This window comes from Antedon bifida, chromosome 1 (assembly GCF_963402885.1).
Source record: "Antedon bifida chromosome 1, ecAntBifi1.1, whole genome shotgun sequence".
Lineage (NCBI taxonomy): Eukaryota > Metazoa > Echinodermata > Crinoidea > Comatulida > Antedonidae > Antedon > Antedon bifida.
The window spans coordinates 14,548,894-14,572,074 of NC_136226.1; positions in this window are offsets into that span (position 1 = coordinate 14,548,894).

Consider the following 23,181-nt stretch of genomic DNA (forward strand, 5'->3'; position numbering starts at 1 on the left):
TGTAAAACATTGTAATATTTGTAGTATAAAGTTTATTGACGGACAGAGTAAATCATTCGAAATTGTTTAACAAATATATTATCAACACCCGAAATGATTGATGCATTTGTTTTCATTTTGAATAACTCTCAGACGCTAATATGGCGCTTTTAAAACATTTTAAATATTCTAATTGAACATATTCTAAAATTCTTAAAATACAATGCTTTTGTCGGCCAAGCACCAGTTGAACCTTTGTTTAACTATCTGATTTATTTGTCGATGCATTGGTGGATATTATATATTTTTATGAAGATTTTTGTCACAATTTTAATTTATTTTATTTATTTAAACCTAAACTTTAACCATGTAATTATAATTGTTTTAAAAAAACTATACAATTTGCACAAGAATTTTTAAATTATATTATTATTAACATTTGTATAATATATTTGATTTAAATATAGGCCTACTTTAGAATTTTTGGAATTTTTAAATAGTTGTCTCGCCGGTGTTGCCCAGTTCACCTTCAGATTACATGGACGTGTTTAGCCACGTTTATTTACTCCATTTCCCTTACTACGCAGTATTTAAATTGTTCTTGTTATACATTGAATAAAACATTGTTTGATTTTTTTTTCTTTGCAAATCCCCTTTTTATTATTATAAAAATTGGTCAAATTTTAGTTTTCTAAAAAGTATTTATTTGATATGGTCTCTTAGTAATTCATCAAGAATATTTTCTTGACAAGATTTCAAACTTTGCTCAATGTTTTGTTCCATAAAATTAGAGAATTACATTTTTGTATTTGTAGTCATTAATTAGAAATTAACTGCCACGAAATATTTGAATATAGGCCTAATATTAATAACCAAGAAACAATGTGGAATCGGTATACAAATACTTTGAACAATGCTTGAAGTTTGCTACCCAAAATACAATTTTGTAGATTAAGAATGACTGAATACATTTAAAAATGTACAGGTCCACGAAGATGGAATAAACTTGATGACAGTTTAAAAAAAAAATTCCACTCTTCTATTCACACGTATGAAATATAATCATAGTGATTAATTTATTTTTCTTAAGTGTTTGCTTTTGATTGATTGATTGATTATAAAAAAGATCTTAACCAATTATTTACTGGATATCATTCAATCATATTCAGGAAATTATTCCACTTTAATAGTAAAGTGCTAATTGCCTCATAGGCCTCCCTACACATTTTCTACAACTTTTGAATAATTGCCATTCTTTTAGTTCGCTAATTATTTTCTCATTATTCAACGATTTTATAAATATTGGAATATCGTTTTACTTTTTTAACCTTTAGTACAAATTCTGATGAAATTCAATACAAAAGTTCGCGCCTTTGTTTTTACATAATAATTTATATTCATTTTTTGAAATAACAGAGGTTTATTTTTTATATATTACAGAGCAGGTAATTGGTCCATCATTTTTTAAAGGCATGGCGTAGCAACTCATGATTGAATAGAGTTTTTGGTAGAAAAAACTTGGAATTTATTTAATTTACCTGCTTAAACACCAACTTTGAATTGAACCAGGTTAGCGCAAAGATTAGGCTTTCAAATTAGGCCTCAATTCAAATATTTTGTATTGCATAGTCGTAGTTTATTGCCCAAGAAGAACAAAACATAATCAGAAACTCTACTAAACTTCTTAACTTAATAAGTTGCAAATATAAACCAGTGACCTGTATGTTAAAGATTACAGACCATGTATAAACAACACAGCGTGACCTTACATGGTCCCACGCTTGGGAGAAGAACACACATTTTCACAAGTGGACCAGAAAAACGAGTTAAAGTCGTCTAGGCCAGGACCACCCCTGATATACCAACGGGAAAATCTATACCTTAGAAAAGTGCACATGGGTTAATGTGCCGCATTAAAATGGATAAATTTAACAATAGAACTTACAGACTCAAAGTGCCGACAGTGTTTCTGGGGTTTTTTTGGGGGAAAATCAAAATGTGACCTTATTTCGAAACCATGCCCATCTTTACTGACAAGTTCTCCGGTATATTGTTAATATAATAATACATTAAACGACGTTATTGAATAAGGAATTAGGTTTCATTTACTAAAATGTGTTGGTAGGTATGGTGGTTGTTGCTGTTGTTTTCGTTGACTTCATAGCCTCTTCAATAACTACAACTCGACCTCAACCTACGCCTACATTTTTAAACGTACTACCTTCTCATATGCAGCAGACATTTCATAAAGAAAAAGAAAAATACGAATGGAGATGACTTGAACCATTTGCTCTCTTGCGTACGCAGCGGATAAGCAAGAAACATATGCGTGAAACATCTGTTGATGCAGGCCATCGTATGGACACTGTGCGCCATTTGTGAATCCTCAACAACTGACTCATGTGAACTCATGTGAAAATAAAGTTGATTAACGTTGACACGACATTCCATTACAGTTAGAACTTTTACTTTTACGGCATGGACAGTGGAAGCACAAAATATTTACATCAAAATAAATGTCGTTAATGAGTTAACATTATCAAATGTCAAATATTGTCCGATCATTTTTTAAATAGATTTATTTTTATCAATTACATTATTATAACTCTCGTCTAATACGCAGGCGTATATTTGTATTTAAACACTGACGAGAAAGACAGTTTAAACAAAAAATATTTTAGAATTAAACGTAGGTTTACATACAGACCATGATAAACGGAGGTGTGACCCACTGTTTGCATTACAAGAATACTCTGCTTGGTTATAATTAAAATCAAATATGTTTTCAAACGTCATTAGCCTACGGCACGCTACCAAACTTTCATAAAAGTTTATGATGTTTTAGCGCAGTGTCTACCAGTTTATAGTAATATTTATTATTTAGAAACATATTCACATTTAGTCACTACAAATATTACCATAACCAACATAAACTGTTTTCAATTATATGCAACCGGGTATAAATAGAGGTCACATTTAACTATATGAATTTGTGACCTTATTACAATTCGAACTTTTATGACATTTTGCTCTAAAAATAGTACATTTTTTCTTTTAAATTTTATCGATTCATCAGAACAACGGGAAACATTTATAGAACTGTTTATTTCAAACTTCATTCATTTAATTATTAGGTCACGTTCGCGTTTTTTATATTTAAGAAAATGTTGATAATTCAATATTAATTTACAAAATATAGGCTAATTTGTAATTACTTTATTTGAAATTATATGTCTTGATGTAAACGATGATTGTGATAAGAAAAATTGCATGTGGCAGGGTACCGTACTTCTACATCATGGGTTAAGTAATTCCCTAATGACTTAACCGTTGGGGCACAAAATATGTAATATCCGTACAAATACATAAAACGTTTTTATTTGTTTGATATTGATTATAAAAAAAAATTCCAATAATTTATACAAAAACATGTCCATATCTGATGTGTGTTTAAATTAACCATAAAATTAAGCCGTGAATACTTTGGCTTACAAATAATGAAAGGTAACCGATAATATTCAGTATTTTTACACTCATAATAATAACCAAAAGTCATATACAAACCAGACAAATTAAAAAAAATTATACATTTTGGAGACGGCAAGTATTTAGGCCTACTTATATTTGAACTACTAATCAACCATTTAAATTGGAAGATAGCCAAAAAGCAACAAACTTCACGATTCAGTTCATTTATTAAATGTATAATTGACTTTAACTGTTTTTTACGTTGGGTAAAAATCTACCCAATTTGAAATGAAATAATTAGGGCTCAGTTATGTATATGTTATACTTTTATCTGATAAATACTACCTCTTAGCTAATAATAATAAATGTAAATAATGAAAATATATATTTTGGTAGTAAATTATACGATATATAAATAATGGTTACATTAATATTTAGATGTCACTATTAAAATAATTGTATACCGTATATACCGTGATTATAAAACAAAAAGAGTTATTCGTTCCTGAGGGCGCACTCGATTTAGGCCAACATGAATAATACTGTTGACAGAAACGGCAATTTGTAATGTGACAATGTGTTTGCAACAAATGTATATCGTTGTCTTTTTTTCAGATACCAACTCAATACATAAACCAAATACATTTTGATTAGTAAACGTGAGAGATTAGGCATACGTATAGTGCAACAAAAAACATTTGAAAAACTTAGCGGATAGTTTTCCAAACAAAGACTGCATACTTGAATAGATTGAACATGCTAAGTCATTGTAATACTTAAAAGAAACTGTTGAAGGGGCAGAGCAGCAACATCTAGGGCCGGCCTTTACTAATTTGACAGGATTTTCGTTCGACACGAACGGGACAGATTGTTGGATACGTCAACTTTTGTTTTGCAATAACAACATTATTCAGACAAGGCTTTTTTTTTAAACATCGTTGCGATTTGTCTGCGGTGGCGTAAATTAACAGCTTTTGTTTTATTCAGAATCACTTGTAACGCACGGCTCATGGCTCACATTATACAGTAGTCTTTATTATTTATTAAATTGAAATATTACTACATGGGTATGTCACTAGCACGCAAATAGAAAGATGACTCTCGGGAACGATTCTTTGAAATACATCTGAAACTAATGTTATAGGTTATTATAGTGTGCCGGTAGATATGCCTAATATCCAATTTACTAGAAAACCAAAATCATTCTCAGATCTAATAAAAATGTGCACACTGGGTCCAGTAGCTACTCAATTTGAGAACCTTACTTGGCTGGACATATTAAATGCAATGTTCGTTGACACATGAATGAGGGTGTGGCCATTATTACATATGATCATTTTGAATGTGAAACAACATTCACTGCGGACATTTTTAAGTGGCATTTTGAGATTATTAGGAATCCCATAAGCGTCACAAATTTTGAATACTATAACGTGACTGCACTTGGAATAAACCTATTTTTATATGAAACAGTAGAACCGCTATTTAGAAAACACAACTTCTAGATAAAAAATGTGTGTCCCCTGAATTGGGGTTGTTTTCATAATATTAACACGTTATATTACTTTATATTGACCCTCGGTTTGTTTCCATTTAATAGGATGGTTCTGAATTAGGGGTGTACAGAATGAAAGGTTCTACTGTATAATATAGTATAGGCCGAAATCGTATTGCTGAATTTCCTTTCGCATTTGTCATGAACTCGCTAACGCGTTTTCGTTCCCACTTATACACCCGCTCATGAGCATGTCACGTGATAATGTGTTAACATTACGTTTTATTAACCAGCTATGGTTTCATATTTACATTTTACACTCGGGGTTCAGAATGATTCGTGAATACAATGCGAATGTAAATCTGTCGATACCAGGTAGAAAGTCTGAAACGGGGACACGATAAAACCGTAAAGGTTTTCAAAACAATCATTATGTCATTCAAGCAGTAGTGAATGATTTACAACCGTAACCATAAATAACGTCTTTCCTTTATAAAAAGAAAAAACAACCGGAATGTATGTACAGGAATGTTGTGCAAACTGGGACACCTCCGGAAACCCCAGAACATGAATCAGTGTTCGGAAGTGGTCAGGGGTGTCCTGGGAACCATAAATACTCGCGTTAAAAGAAGTACCTGTGATCCTATTGTCGAAGATTGCGGTCATGCGACTGAGATTGCCATGCTTCAGTGATCTGACAATTAGAATTTAATTACGGTAAACGTTGTGGAATGACAGTTGACAGTTTATTTCTTTTTAAAAACAAAAAAAAAATTATGCGAAACAAAAATATAAATAGGACTCAACTATCTTACAAGTCAATAGGCCTTGTGTCGTTGTGTCTATTATCAAAAATATAGGTCTATTGTTGAAAGTCGCGTACTTGTCTGCCAGTATAATGTATGATATAATAGTATAAGGTAGATACCGTCGGATCAATGAAATCAAGAAAATGGCTAATTTACTGTCGAAAGGCTGTAAAATATACTCATACATTTCTCAATATACTTTTTTTGGGTGAAATTTCCAAAAAAAACAATTGACACATTTCCCTTTTTCAATTATTAGGCCACCCAGCACTTTCTGAACCGGTATCAGGTATTCGCGGTGTTTTTTTTTATAGACACAATACCGACAATCACCCATTGGAGACGGGTACCTGTCAAAGGTTTAGGCCGTGGTATGACCTGATACGAAAGTGGGAGGAAAATACAGTGGTTACTGTATCCTACAAGTATTTTGAGAACGGAATGCCCAAAATAAGTACAAACAGCCGCCAAGAGGACGACACAAGACAAACAAATCAGTAGATAAATGTTCATCTACAAGTGCAATGATCTTTGTAGGCCCTATGCCTACCTATTCATTTTGCTGATGGCGATTCCGCCAGCACTTTATTCCCACCTCAAGAATTTTGTTGTTTTATTCGGATGCTAAAAGTCAAGGAGGTTCAGTGAAACCGGCCCAGTCATTTGATATTTCTAGTATCAACATAAAGCAATACACAAAATATGTTATTAGTAGAATAGGTGTGTAGTTGATGTTGGTTAGCTTATTGCCGAAAACTCAAATATGAGAAGGTCGTAAATTAATTTATTCATACTATATTTATTTTTACGAATCTTTGGACGTCGACTAAAAACATTATAAAACGCAACCAATGCACTGAGGGTAATACAACAATGTAAGCAGCAGTTACAATGATATAATAGGCCCCATATAAATAACGTAACGTCTTGAATAGACCGTGTATATAATGTTAATGATTCTGTACTTTATTAAGTAGGTAATGATGGGTGTTATATTAATTGTTTCAATAAAATAGTGAGGATATTATTAACAGTGACAGATGATGTGATAACTCATCAAATTGGAAATTCAGACGAAATGTTTGAGGTGCGTCCGATGCACAGTCGCCTTTCCTTTTGTGACTTCAAAAGGCCCGTTCCAACTCCTGATTTATTGTGCATCGACTATACAATTGTATCAATTCACAAAACCGACAACCGAGAATATCCTAGATAATTTTTGGCATAGGCCTAGTCTAACATAAATTTTGAGGTGTATAATTAATATAATGTTGTCCGGAAGTCAGTCAAATCCGTATTAATATGAAGCAAGTTGGATAATGAACAAATGAAAAGCAAACCATTGCCAATCTGTCCGCCCTAGTCTTTTGCTAAAATGAAACTGTTTTCATTAAAAACATAGACATTATTTAAACCATTAAGTGCCGGAGAAACGGCCCGTCCGTCGACTTAGTCATGACGTCATTAGTATGTCTACTAGAAAGAAATCATATTGTGATATTGAGTGTGAACAAAATATATTTAACATTAACAAAAAATGAAAGTGCTGCAATAGGGCATCATTAATGACGGCAATATCATGTTTTTTTACAGCGCGTCGAAAAATTAACTATTTTGTTCATTAACAATCATATTTTGTACTTGAGTATTCTTATTATCAATAGGCTTAATTTAACTTGAGAAAGACGAACTTTTACTTGCTCCACAAAACGTCATTTCTCCAAAAAGTATTAACTTTCAACAACAGGCACTTAACTTTTTGATTGATCAACGTTATGATAGAAATATTGTTTGTGCAGTATAAACTTGAATTTGACCGGATGTTGTTGAAATTGCGTTTCATATGAAATTCAAAGTTCACTTGAGAAAGAAAGCTTTTATTGTAAGAAAAATGTGTTTTTGTATTTTTACTTACCTCGAGTAGCAATTTCCCACAGTAAAACACCAAATGACCAGGCGTCACTTTTAGACGTGTATAAACCTTCGAACAAGGATTCGTACGCCATCCACCGAATTGGCAGTCGGGCCTAAAAAAATAATATTATATAATAATATTATATATATTGATAATATCGATTAATGCCATTACGTCTATTGGTTGTACTTATATATACACTTTAGGCCCACGGAGTATGACACATATTGAGTGAGTTGAACCACTGTTGGGATCCAGGATATAATATATTTAGCAACGGCACGTATGGTGTACTACTTGCTTAAAAGACAAATTAAAATCCTATTAACATATTGTGGATGTCAGAATAAAGATAGCCAGCCAATACTACAGTATATTGTTATTGTACTTTCTTTTTTGTACTGTATTGTCAATTGTTGAAGGCGATTTAGTTTAAACAATTCAATAAACGTGGATTTGACAGCAGCCATCATGTCTCAATTCGGATACGTTCAGTTCCGGTTTATGAAATATTATATGAACTATAAGCTAGAATACATTGTAATGAAAATAATAATGGTAATTTATCTATGGTTAATGTTTATTCACTCAATAACGAACATTTGTATTGCTTTCTAAATTTAGTATTTTATTTTTATTCATCTTGATGGTTTTATCTCTTTATATCGATTTTGTCAATACAAAAGGAGGATGTAAATTCTTATTCTAATTAATCTATAATTATTTCCCATTTTATTGAATGAAAATCAAACATCAGCCCAGCACAGTTGATTTTCAAGACCGGGTTGGAAAAAATACATCATGGAATAGACTGAACCAAAAATCGTCATAGGCTTTAATACTAGTAAAAGAGTATTTCTTTAATTAACACTAATGAGCCTCACCCTTTTCTCTGACTTGACGTATGTATCTGTAAACTCACACGTCTGGCGAGAAAGACCAAAATCTGAAATCTTACAGACATGGTTTTCGTCTACTAGTATATTCCTTGCTGCCAAATCCCTATGGATGATCTGTAAAGAGAAAAAAGAAAATAAGAGGTAACAAACGCGACAAATCCCACTGGAAGATGGATGCCAATCAGGGAAACGGTTTTTTCCTTCCACATCGATCATCGTTTTATTACAGATGTCATAATTTTAATCTGTCAAAACGAAATGTGTTTCGCATATCCTCACATCATTCATAATTACAATTATTGGAATTTAAAATACAATTGTTTTTAAACGACACAAGTCTGTTTTAGCTGCCGTACTCATAACATACCGCATAATAGTACGCTGTAACACCGATAACAATTGAAAGTGTACCTTTGTTTACTTTTCTATATTAACACTATGTATCCCTATAACATAAGGAACTAGAGGGTACTCCGAGAGTACAAACCTCCGCCTACTGTAAAATTCCCCTACATAAAATGTCCCCGGAAAATATATATATATTTTTTTAAACATTTTTTTTATTAGTTCTAAATGTAAATAGGCTAACTGCACACTACAAAGTTGTGGATGAGAGTTTGGTGTAATGGTTATGTATCCAGCCTCTCACAGTTGAGATCGCTGGTCCAAGTCCCGCTGAGGTTTTTTTTTTTATTATTTTTTTATTTCTTTTTTTTGTGGACCTTGATCTTTGACCCTGACCCTTCAAAATTTAACCACAATTATATGATGAGTCATTGATCATTGTGGCTAAGTTTGGTGAGCTCGTCCGAGCTTTTGAGGCATAGATCAATGTGTCCAAATTTGGTGAGAATCGGATAAAAACTGTGGCCTCCAGGCTGTTCACAGACACACACACACACATAACCTCCTTGGCGGAGGTAATTACCGTATAAAATTGTACGAAAAGTTCACACTTTTGCTAGAAATAGGTCTAAGTACCAGAAATACAATGTTCAAGAAAAAGTAAAATGAACTCTCAAGTACATTCCTACTGTGGTTCCGTGGTTTGTCATTATGAGTCGTATACATTAAAAATAGTCAATATTTTTACCACCATTATACCATCAATACGTCATGATACTTTGAAATTACCAAACTAAAAATAGTAGTTTTATCAGGGAACAGTGAAATTACTAAAATGAAAATAAACCGTTAAGTAATATATGATATATAAATTCTTCTTGAATCATTTGGTAAAAATCCAGAATTGAACCATGAAATTTAGAAACATAACTCGAACCATTGATGTTAATGAATCACACTATCATTGGCAAGATATAGTACGTCCATTGATATGACATACAGTTGTCAAAACTGGAGTGTTACCAAGTGGAATTGCTGAGCGTGAACGAACTCCACTCCTTTTTTTTATAAATTAAATAAAAATGATAATAAGTTACATAATGTCAGTAAGTAAGTATAGGCATGCATTTGCCAAGTATTTTAATGCGCGAGACATTTGCCAAGCATGTTTTAGACTCTCTATGGAAAATACTATAGAAGAGCTACAGATAAAAAGAAACCAATTACATAATAATTTAATAAATAGCAATTTCAGTGAATCGTCAATAGCAATTTTGTGTTTAACAATAATGTATGACAGATAGTGAGGATTGTCCACCTTAAGGAACGTATTCTTAATCACCACCTGTTTACTTACGCAAATTAATCAGACGACACATAAAGCAGACAAGATATGGATAGGTAGTGTCCGAAGACAGGTGTGACTTCATTTTCGTTTATATTTCATTTTCAACATTCAAATTATCAATTTCATTTATATAAATTAAATAATTTTAATGTGGAAACTGCAGATGTTTTTATTATCCAGTTTTTAATATTAGAAGCAAAACATAATCAAAGTAATGTAAGGTTAGGAAGCCAAATATACCCTAGAGTCACGGATGACAATGTTTTACCTGTGCAGTAATGTGAGTGCATTTATAGAAAATAATGTTAGCATCGTGTTATCGATTGAATATTTGCAGAATATTCCTTTCATAAACATTATAAAAATTAAAACGGTATAAAAAGTAGTTTGTTCGATTAGCGAGAATATGGTTGGTAATCTATTTGTATTTTTTATGGTAGATACACAACATCACTTTTAAATCCAAACACTTGTACAAGTGCTTTCACTGTACCTTACTAACTTTGTGAATAACTAATCAAATCTAGATTATAATTCGTAAGTTGCAAAGCTAGAAATGGATATACGGAGTGTCAGCTCAGTTAGTTAAAGAGATTCAATACTGGACTGTATTACATGCACTTTTGTCTAGTTAGACAAACTATAACATTCTATTTTCATTATGTTTGGAATGTATAATTTGTTACTTAACTAATTCTGATGTGTCACGTCACGTTTTGCGACAATCATGCAACACACAAAAAACCCACGGAAATTGGCAAGAACTCACCCTGAATGGAAAACGACACCAAGTGGAAGTAGATAATCTCTTGGGAACAAAATGTAAATGAAATGGGAAGATGAATTTGAGAATGAACTCTCGGGTTATAATGATCGGTTTCCACTCTTAAAATTGTTCCTCTCATTTTACGTGATGAGTTTTCATGTAATTATGGAAAACTTACATTTAGTGATGAAATATAGATCATTCCCTTGACAACTTGTAGGGCCATTCGGATTAGGTCTGAGGTTGATAAAATAGAAGTGTTCTTTTTAATATTACAGTAATCACCCTCTTCCATTAATACACGGCTTGTCCTCAAGTATGACAGTAATGAACTGTAGGTGGCGTACTCCAAGATTATAACTTCTCTACCTAACAAACAGTACAAATACAGTAATATTTAAATTATCATAATTTTACAAATTATATTTTGTTTGACAGTTTGATGCACACGAATGAACATCGACTGATATATACGCGACGTCAATACAATTTTACTGGCAAAAACAGTTAATAATAAGCCTGGTTTAATATCACTGTAAAATATACACAAACATAGTTCTAAAATAATTGGGTATAGGAGGCAGTAGTTGTTTTATGCAGCCTACATTCAGTCAACGTCTTTATCATGGATTCATCGTACTATATTGATAATTTACACACAAAAAATGTAGCATACCAATGCGCGTACATGCCCCAAGAAGACGGATCACATTGGGATGAGGGGGCATCTTCTTCATCAAAGAGAGTTCATTGCTAAAGTCTTGCTTATCAACTTCACTAGCACCCTCTGAAAGGAAAGACAGTCTATCAGACGCGACAAGGATAAATTAACTAAAAACGAGGTCGTTATACGCATTCTCTGCCCGTGACCTAATGTTTTGCCGCTGGTAATGTTTCGCTACATCACTACATCTATGAACTCTTGAATGTTCACATTAATTAGGGTCAACGTTATACCTACACTGTATCATTATGTTTTGACTACAACCTCGTCCCCTGAGGACACGGTCAATACCTAGCCACCCGAAAACGGGAGGTCGGTCACCGAACGAATTTAGAATACTGTACAAATATAACTGAACATCCTCGGGCAAACAAAACCTCCCCCGGCAAGCAAACAAAAACTTGTAATTATATTTATTTTAAACACTGCCTGACCGATAATTAAATGTTTAAAATATGTGACCTTTAAAAGAAATCAGGATACAATGTATCAGTTCATATCGTACGCATCTTTTAACGACCTGTTCGGTTTTATTATTCTCTCTCCACATGAGCACTAATTATATGTCTTGTTATTGTTAGGTTATTCATGAAGATTTGTTTTCTTTCACGAGTTTAATAGACCAATTGAATAGTATTACTAATAACAGAAAAAGTAAGGGCATTCGGACGTCATCTACATGCTGCCAGTTGTACCCGATCTAATTCATAGACAAATTTATTATCTTGATCAACTGCTGTTCCACATTGTTATAATTCAATACAGATTTCTTAATATAACTTCAGTATTTTGATATTATGGAAATATATAGGGCAGTATAGACTGTAGATATGGCACTTTTTTTTACGGGAATAGCAGCGGATAAATAAAGAAATTTAAACCACTCCGCCCCTTACATCCTCATATAGTGTAAAATCAAAAGGCGTTTCACGTTTTTTTAAAAAATAATCTGCAAACAAAGAGAGGGCGCTATATTTTTAAAATACTGTTGGTATTAAATGAAGTTTTCGCGCCGCTTTTTTAGGCAGTTATATTCAAGAGAACGGAATCATTAGGAAACAGTTACCATGCGGTAGCTTATAGTTTACTGCAGCTGAAAAAAAATGGGTATTTGGAAACACGGACTGTGCATGCGCACACCCCAAAGCACGTCTGGAAAAAGAGAGTCTATGAAAACATTGAGATGCATGTAGACGGTAGTTATTATGAGAGGAGCGGCGTTTTTTGTAAGACTACTACCACTACCATTACCACTACCACGACCACTAGGTCTACCTACCACTACCACTAAAATAATCGATTCAGCACCTCTCAGTAAACCAACCTTGTAAAGCCTTCACTGCGACGACAGTGATGCCAATTTTCCCGGCAATATTATTAGCGTGTGCTTTATAAACTTTCCCGAATGCCCCTTTTCCGAGCTCTTCTAAAAATTGCAATTTTTCGAACGAGAATTCGTACACATCGTCTGTAATCACTTCATATTCATCCTTAAAGATAAACCAAACATTAAAATTAAATTTCTGCTAAAAAGGAAGTAGTTTTGGAAATAAAACAATAAGGCACATTAATTAAAAGCTTAAAAGCTAAGTTATAATTACAACTACAAAATGGCCTATTCAAATTTGATTTTATTGATCTTTATTTTTTTAGAACCATCGTGTTTTCGTTTTGTAACGGTGTTTCTTATATCATGCATATGCACTGTAACAACACAATTATTAGTATGTATTGCATAAACTATTTAGCATTTAAAACAACGTTACAAGACATGCCTGTTGAAAAGCCGACAACTGGTCATCATATTTAAGATATTCGTGAACTTCGGTCAGCTGTAAAGATAGATAAACACCTGTTAAAGGTTTGAAGGCATAATTGAATTCTATTGACTACACGTGTAAAGCATAAATGTATGCCTCATTTATACTGTCGGCCTGGGAACAAACAAGTGTATCGTACAGTTCTCACCCAGACTGACATTACTGGCTCATGCGTGCGTGAGTATTGGTGAAACAGCGCATAAAATCATAGGAATTATAATATATAAAATGCGTCTAACATAACATTTTAGAACCAAATATGGTGAAGATTTTAGTAACGTATTCGTAATTACATAGATAAAAAAGTTGATAAAAGATAGCATATTTGCAAATTACTCTGCTTAATTTACTTTGTAATATTAAATTACATATTTTTTTGGAGAATGCCAATCAAAAATGTCACCCCAACCTACATTTCGCCAACATTCTATATCATAATTTTTATTTCTGTAAGTTTGTATATTAGCTGATAATTACTTTTTCTATTTCCATAACATTTAACCGGACGTTTAATAATATAATATTTAAGCAGTTTACCACAATAGTTTCAGACTCAGCAGTATATACAGGGTTTGTTTCCGATGTCTTCGTATACCTTGCTGCAGGAACCGATTCTTTTTTCTAAACAAAATTGTTGTTGAACGATTAGTATCTTAAAATAATTACCTTACGATTTGCTTTCATGTATACAATACGGTACCTTTTCACAACTTTGACATTTTTAAATTTTGTTTTCTCTTTTGTGAGAGCAACCCACTTTTATTTCACACTGTACATCTTTTAGTTTTGCATTTAAATACATTGACATTTTAATAACTATAGGCCTAATTGTTGTATTATAATCTTGCCTTTCATGTTCATTATTGAAGTTTTATTCCATTTTAACTAACATTTCTATAGGCCTATTGTATATTGGAAAATTGATTTTTTACCAAATAAAATAATGAATGAATAAGTTAACAATTGAATTTAACATGGAAAGGGCATTGGATGCATCTGTCTATTTACCTTTTTATTTATTTTATTTCTTAGATCTACTAACCTTTGGTCGTTTCTTGCATTCATAAACAACGACACATATTAATATTAAGATAAGCAGAAAACAGACTGCCCCTACAACTAAAGCAATAATAGTTGTAGCACTGTCACTGGTTGCCATTGCTGAAACAACAATAAATATCTGACTGTAATATTTACAAAAACATTTACTCGAGTAATATCAAATCAACGATAGGTCTACTTTATGAGTTTGTGTGGTTTTTTTTCAAAGATCTACTCCGTTTAATCAAAATTATTACGTTAAGCATTAAACAGTATGATGAGTATGTGCTATAGTTTGGGAGTCTCAACTCGAACTTAACATTACCACTCAGCGGTTTAGTTCTGTCTGTCCAAAACATCTTATAAATTAGTTTATACCTGTTTTAATGGTTATGGATGAAGCCGGCGCACTGCGTTTGCCATTGCTAACTGATATAACATAAATAGTATAAATGTTTTCTTTCATTGGCAGATCTCTGCAAGAAGCTCTCAGTGACAAAAAGTCGTCAACAGAAATCTTTGGATTCTCTACTACACCATCGCTACATCGGACCTCAAAGTAATCTACTTCACCAGCAGGTAAATCCCATTCACATGTTATTGAAGATGTAGTACTTGAAACTTTTCGAAGTTCTACGCCAAAGGGCACTAGATGATGAATAACAACAAAAGTACGAATTATAATTGAAGCGTCTTTAGTTTGGGTAATACGATGTTTATGAATATTTTGGTTTCTATTTAAAAGAAAGAAGAAACGTTTATATTTCTCTCTCCCACCCCTACCCTCTCTCCCCATAATTAAATAAAGTTATATATTAGTAACATTTAAGATTTGGAGGTAGACAAGTAATTGATTTGGCCAAATAATGTAGAATGCTTATGCCGGTCTAGATTTCACAAACGGCCTATATAATCGTTATATAAAGCTACGGTAGTTCTTTGCCAATTTATTGGCATTTTTTAATGAAGTGTCGATTTTTTAGCTTGAAACATATTTCATTAAAATTGCGAATCATTAGCCTACATGTTGTTAAAAGAAATGGCAGCGATGTTTCTATTGGTAAGCCTCCGTTGATAACAGTCACTTTCATGCTGTATACAGATCCCGGAGTAGGCAAATCAACACAGCTAGCTTTTGGCAAGTCCAATTTTCCAACTTTAGATGGAGAAGCAAAACCCTACAGTATATCAAAGCGTTAAATATTCACATTACATTTTGTACTGAAGGCAAAACGGACACCTCTCAAGTTGTCAACTCTAAATACATTGTAAACCATACATTACTACAGTATAATTTTAATATAATAACTATAATGTGCTATTATTAATCTATTCTCTAACGGTACTAATGTTCATTTTGGTAGACTTTTAAACCCTAACCTTGCTTTAACTGTATTCTAGAGGGCAGCATGTAGATAATTATTTCCATCATCAATAAGTTATAGTTCTACAAAAATATATCGTCAAGTTTTATTATAAATCCTAGTTTTGCATTAAAAAAAGTGTGCACCATAAATAAATTACATAGCTATAGCTGTACCTGTGAACAAGATATCTTGTACAAGTCCACCATATTGCTTCCAAATCGTTCCCACGACGCGCTCACTGTAGACGTTGTTGAACCACCCTCAACTAGCTGAAAACTAAGCCGTTCTAATAAAACAAAAGTACGTTTCTATTTTTGAAATTAATACATTAATAAACAATTAGGCTAATTACATAACATGAAGAAAACGACTTTTAAAAATAAACAATATATATATCTACATGGCGTCTACTGTATATTAGTATTTCTCGACTTTTTAAAGTCTATCTACTTGATATCAATTAAACCACTAGCTTTTCTTTAAATTATTTTAGGCCTCAGGCTTTTTCATAATACATGAATATACCTGTTGAAATTGTAATTATTGCCATTGAACTTTGCAGTCCATTACTGTGACTAAACACGCCTAGTAAGTAACTTTTTCCTGGAACTGAAAGATTTATACAGGACGCCCTCAAATGATCCTCATTATCACCATTAGTAAAAATAACTGCAGCGCCATCGTTTGTTAATAGTACTTCGCCCTCATCGACACACACTACCGAATAATATTCCACTCGCCCTGGAGCTGGAGCCCACCTTGCTGTTATAGAATTAATTGTTGATGATGACATTTTTAATGATACTTCAGCTGGAACTAAAAAGAAATCTTAGTTTAATAAGTTTCATAGACTGAATTTAGTTATAGAATGTTCTTTTAGTTTGATCCATTGTGCAGTTTTTGCACAGTACCGGTTATCATTTATCCATAAATGGTCAATGACATAAAATGTCGTAGCTTACCTGTTGTTATCAATATCGAACTTGTTTCTCCGTGCTTTACGCCACTAACAGAAGTTACATTTATTTCTATAATACTTCCAGAGTCAACATCCGCACAAGTCACCATTTGGTCTTCACTAATCATGACTCTTGAAGTTGATGGTATTCCCGAAGAGCAAGTAATTTCAAAATAGTCTGCACATCTATCTGAGGTCCAACTTGCAGTAACACTGTTTGTACTTGCAGCTATTTCAGATAAGTGAAGCTGGTTTGGGGCTTGAAAAGGAAAAGAGTTAAGACAATCAAACTGACAACTAAGATGTGAAACAAAAACATGAATGTAACCTAGCTACGTTGTAAAGTTGAATTATACTTAGTTTGAACATAAAAAAATAAAACGTTTTACTCACCACACCGGACATTCATTGTAGTCACTTCAACAACATTCGTCATTGTCGTAATGTGTTCTGTTTTAACATTATTCTCTGTAGGCCTAAGTGATGTGATCAATTCGGTTGTCGATTGTGCTTTATGTGCACTAGTCGTGTATATTCTATCGTTTAAATACTCGTATTTAGTTGTCAAACTTGTTGATGGTGTTGAATGCATGCCCACCAAAGACATGTTGTTTTCATCAGAATCGTCTGTATGCATTGGTGCTTGTTTTGTTCTTAGTTCAATATCAGATACAGTAGAAGGTATAGTAACTGAATTATGAAAAGATTCAGTAGACTCTTCAGAAATAGGAAGCATCTCTGTTGTTGTTTTTTCGTTGAACGAATGCATTTGATCGTCGTCTTCCGCATTCAAATTGCTATCGGTGTTGGTGACAATTTTGATAACATCCATTATCGTGATGCCAGCCTCTGTAATGTCTATATTTGGTGAAACTCTGCTGTTAATGTCGGTATGAATATCAACCATTTCTTTGTGTGAATCAAAAGCAGTAATAAGTTCGTTAGTTAAGCCCTCTGTTGCAAACGCTGTTGTGGTTTCTGAATCTTTAAGATCAGAGTTATCAAACGTGATAACAGTCGTTCCATCAGTAATGATATTAACCATAGTTGTAAAGAGGTATTTCTGGTGTGTAGTCACAAGGGTATCTTCTTTTACTGGTATCTCTTTTGTAGTTTCAGTTACTGATTCATAACCTTCATCAGCAGTGTTAGAGCTGGTGACTGTGTGGGTCGTCATAGTACCAATTTTAGTCGTATCGACATTAGAAATGTCGTAATATGTTATTGTATTTATGGTATTTGTGTTGGTGGTTGTATCGGTAACTTTATCAGTAATTGTGTCGGTAATGGTGTCGTTAATTGTATCGGTAGCTGTGTCTGTAACTGTATCAGTTATTGTGTCGGTAATGGTGTCGTTAATTGTATTGGTAGCTGTGTCTGTAACTGTATCAGTAATTGTGTCGGTAATGGTGTCGTTAATTGTATGGGTAGCTGTGTCTGTAACTGTATCAGTAATTGTGTCGGTAATGGTGTCGTTAATTGTATCGGTAGCTGTGTCTGTAACTGTATCAGTTATTGTGTCGGTAATGGTGTCGTTAATTGTATTGGTAGCTGTGTCTGTAACTGTATCAGTAATTGTGTCGGTAATGGTGTCGTTAATTGTATGGGTAGCTGTGTCTGTAACTTTATCAGTAATTGTGTCGGTAATGGTGTCGTTAATTGTATGGGTAGCTGTGTCTGTAACTGTATCAGTAATTGTGTCGGTAATGGTGTCGTTAATTGTATCGGTAGCTGTGTCTGTAACTGTATCAGTTATTGTGTCGGTAATGGTGTCGTTAATTGTATTGGTAGCTGTGTCTGTAACTGTATCAGTAATTGTGTCGGTAATGGTGTCGTTAATTGTATGGGTAGCTGTGTCTGTAACTGTATCAGTAATTGTGTCGGTAATGGTGTCGTTAATTGTATGGGTAGCTGTGTCTGTAACTGTATCAGTAATTGTGTCGGTGGTTGTATCGGTAACTTTATCAGTAATTGTGTTGGTAATGGTGTCGTTAATTGTATTGGTAGCTGTGTCTGTAACTGTATCAGTAATTGTGTCGGTATCTGTGTCGGTTGTTGTATCGGTAACTTTATCAGTAATTGTGTCGGTAATGGTGTCGTTAATTATATCGGTAGCTGTGTCTGTAACTGTATCAGTAAATGTGTCGGTATTTGTATCGGTAACTCTATCAGTAATTTTGTCGGTAGTTGTGTCGGTAATTGTATTGGTATCTATGTCGGTAACTGTATCAGTAAATGTGTCGGTATTTGTATCGGTAACTCTATCAGTAATTTTGTCGGTAGTTGTGTCGGTAATTGTATTGGTATCTATGTTGGTAACTGTATCAGTAATTGTGTCGGTAGTTGTGTTGGTAATTGTATTGGTACCTATGTCGGTAACTGTATCAGTAATTGTGTCGGTATTTGTATCGGTAACTGTATCAGTAATTTTGTCGGTAGTTGTGTCGGTAATTGTATTGGTACCTATGTCGGTAACTGTGTCGGTAATTGTGTCGGTAATTGTGTCGGTAACTGTGTCGGTAACTGAGTTGGTAACTGTGTCGATAACAGTAGTTGTATCGGTAACTATGTCGGTGTCTGTGTTAGTAACTGTGTCAGTAAGTATGGTGGTACCTATGTCAGTAACTATCTCGTTAACAGAGTAGGTAACCATAATGTCGGTAGCTGTGTCGGTACCTGTATAAGTTAATGTGTCGGTAACTGTATCAGTAAATATGTGGGTCATTGTGTCGGTAACTGTATCAGTAAATATGTGGGTCATTGTGTCGATATTTGTGTTGGTGGTTGCATCGGTAACTGTGTCGGTACTCATTTCGTTAACCATGTCGGTAACTGCGTTGGTAACTGTGTCGGTAACTATATCAGTATCTGTGTTGCTAACTGTATCAGTAACTATATAAGTTACTGTGTCCGTAACTATCACGGTAACTGAGTCGGTAGCCGTGTCGTTACCTGTATCTGTGAATGTGTCGGTAACTGTATCAGTAAATATGTGGGTAATTGTGTCGGAGACTGTATCAGTAATTGTGTCGGTATTTGTGTTGGTGGTTGCATCGGTAACTGTTTCGGTAACTGTGTTGCTATCTGTGTCGATATCTTCTTCAGTATTTGTAACGGTAACTATGTCGTTACCCATGTCGGTAACTGTGTTGGTAACTGTGTCCGTAACTATATCAGTATCTGTGTTGCTAACTGTATCAGTAACTATATAATTTACTGTGTCCGTAACTACTTCGGTAACTGTGTCGGTAACTTTTTTGTGAGTACCGTAAGTTATTACATCAATAACAGTCGTTGATGGAACACTACTTGTGTCATAATCCCTTTCCGTTCTCAGGGCAATACCTTCTATGTCTAAGCCATCATTATCTGCATTCTTTCTTTCTGTTATAACTTCTGTGTAAACATCAGTTTCTGTGATTGGAATATCGTATTGTTTTTGTTTGTCTTTAACGAAGACCAATACATCATCAGTAGGCCTAAATATTTCAAGGAGACTACTGTTAGTTTCCCTTGTTGATATTTCTACTGGTGTAATCGTAGATTGTGGAATGACATAACTTTGCACAGGCTGAAAATCTTCTCCAATAAAAGTATTAACACTAGTAAATGTTTCATATAATATGTCAAAAGTTGTATCAATTTCTATAGTAGTCATTATTGGAACGTCGACAGGGACAGGGACATGCAAATTTCTAACACTCATATCAATAATATCTTTTTCTGAATCATTAGGTATAATATTTTGAATATTGTTTTCAGTAGTATTTAGAATTTCAGTAAACATTTCTGTAGCTGTTTCCGTAACATCAAGTTCATTTTTTGTGATTAAAGAATAATCGGTTAATGTTTCAGTAAAAACACTCATGGTTGTATCTATATTCATTTCATCTGTTCCTAAATTTTCTATTTGTCTTGATAATTGAGGACGGCTTTTCTCAAAATAAGGTCCGTCATATTCGTCTTCAATCATAATATTAGTGTTTGTAGTGTTTTTCATTTCGTTTTTTGTAGGAATATCTGTCAGCATATGGTCAGTAATATCTTTCAGTGTTGGTTCAAATTTATGTTCGGTTGTTGGAAAAGAAATTGCTGCATTCGTTACATCTTCATCAGTAAAATATTCTGTGGCTATCTCCGTTATAATATCAAATTCAGTTATGTCGACGATTGCCTTGTCCGTAAATATGTCATTTTCAAAGGCAAGCGCCGTTTCTGGATGGTGAGAGATGTCTGAAATATCATCTTGAATAGGTGTCAAAACATGGATGTTAGAAGGTGTATAAACTGCCCTAACTTGTTCATCCTCAACATATTCATCAATAGATTCATTTAATTGAGCCTCTGCAAACACATCTATAACAATATTACTGGTATGTTGAGCGTCTTCTGAAGGTGTTGGATTTAAGTGCTCACTGTTAGTACGTGTTGTTTGGGGAATTCCGAGGTTTTCTAATGTGGTTTTGTTAGAATAGGTCACTGTAACATAGCCTGGGGTTTCTGTAACATACTTTTCCGATTCATACTGAATGTTGTATGTTAACGTATAAATAGATTTAGTGCTATTTTCCTCTTCGTTCGGATCATGAGGTGACGTATTTGGCTTATTGGGTTCAATGAAAGTTTTCGTATTTTCTGTAGTAGTTTTGTAATTATCATCATAACTGACAACAGTGACAATTTCTGTGTGAAGCTCGTTAATTTCTGATGTTTTACCTTGATTTTCAGTGACATATTTCGTTAAATAAGTTAACAAATTATCTGTAGGCCTACTACGAATTTTCCAATCTAACCAAGATACAGTTCCTGCTGCAATGTTGCTACTTGTTTCATACTTTATAATGTCTGTTTTACCTGTAGCACTAACTGTTGCAATATTTATGGAATCTTGTAAATGTCCTGGTTCAGATGTAGAATCCGTTGGTAAAGACATGGCTGTATAAGTTGTTAGAATTGCATTTTCCCGGTATATTTGTGAATTGTTTGATATATTGCTATTTAATAAAGTATTGCATAAAGTATCTAATGTTGTATTCGACTCGCTAATATTATAATTACATGTTTGTTTTATCAGTCTTAAAAGCGTACTTCTTGGAATGTTTGTTGTTGGTATTTTGACTGATGTGTTTTCGCTTTTTGAATTGCTGGTTCCGTTGGCTGATGATAACACTTGTAAACTATTAGCCATTAATAATAAAGGAACCTGCAATATAATGGCAAGTTACTTCAAGTAAGATATGAAAAATAACATGTACAATTTTAAAGCAAAAATAGGAGAAGAAGACACTTTCTATAATGAACAAATTCAAAACCTCTGGTGCTCCTCAATTTGACGTTTACTTTTATCTACTGTGTGAAATGTCACTCTTCCCTGGTTATATTTCAAACCTTCCAACTTTTCATATTCTATACTTTTCCTGTTCCTAGAAAAGGTACGTGTCCTTTTTGAAGTTACCTTTTATGTTATGATAGTCACAACCAATAACCTATGAATTTTGCTAGCACCGGGTGATATTTCAGACTCAGGCATTAATCCCAGCTGGAAGTCAGACGTAATATAATTTCTTCAATAATCATCATGATAACATTTCATAAAGTTGTCCAAAATATGAAATAATTAGCCAGCTATCTCTTTTGTATTGTTGGAAAGTACATAATTATCGCTTTGATGGAAATCATCTGCTTAAATAAAATAGGACACTAGATGTTCTTGGGTTGATTATGACGCAGTTCTGTAAAACTGTAAAGTTAGGCTTAGGGCTACAACACTAATTATACGCCAATTTTGCCTATTTGAGTTGGCGACGATTGCCTTACAATTATTGATATTTAATTTTGGAGTAAATATTGTCAAACTGGCCTAACATTGTTGACATATATGTGTTTGTGATGTATGCAAATAAAAGAACACACGAATTGCGTGATTGCGTTCTTGAATGGAACCAAAATGAAAGCAAATATTCCTGACTATGAAACTAATTCAACAGCAAATTATAACTTCCTACGTTGTTTCCAATATTTGGAGTAAGCATTCAGATATTGGTATAAAATTGTAATAAATAGATGCTAACGTAAAACATGTACTTACCAACAGCTTCAGTAGTGTTGTCCTCCAATATAACCAAGCCATGGATAGCCTACAATATTGTCACCCACCTATCACAGAGTCAGTTACCGATAATGTTATATTCCATCATTCAGTCTACATCTTATCGTACAATACATCAATTACATTAAGTAAACTCTT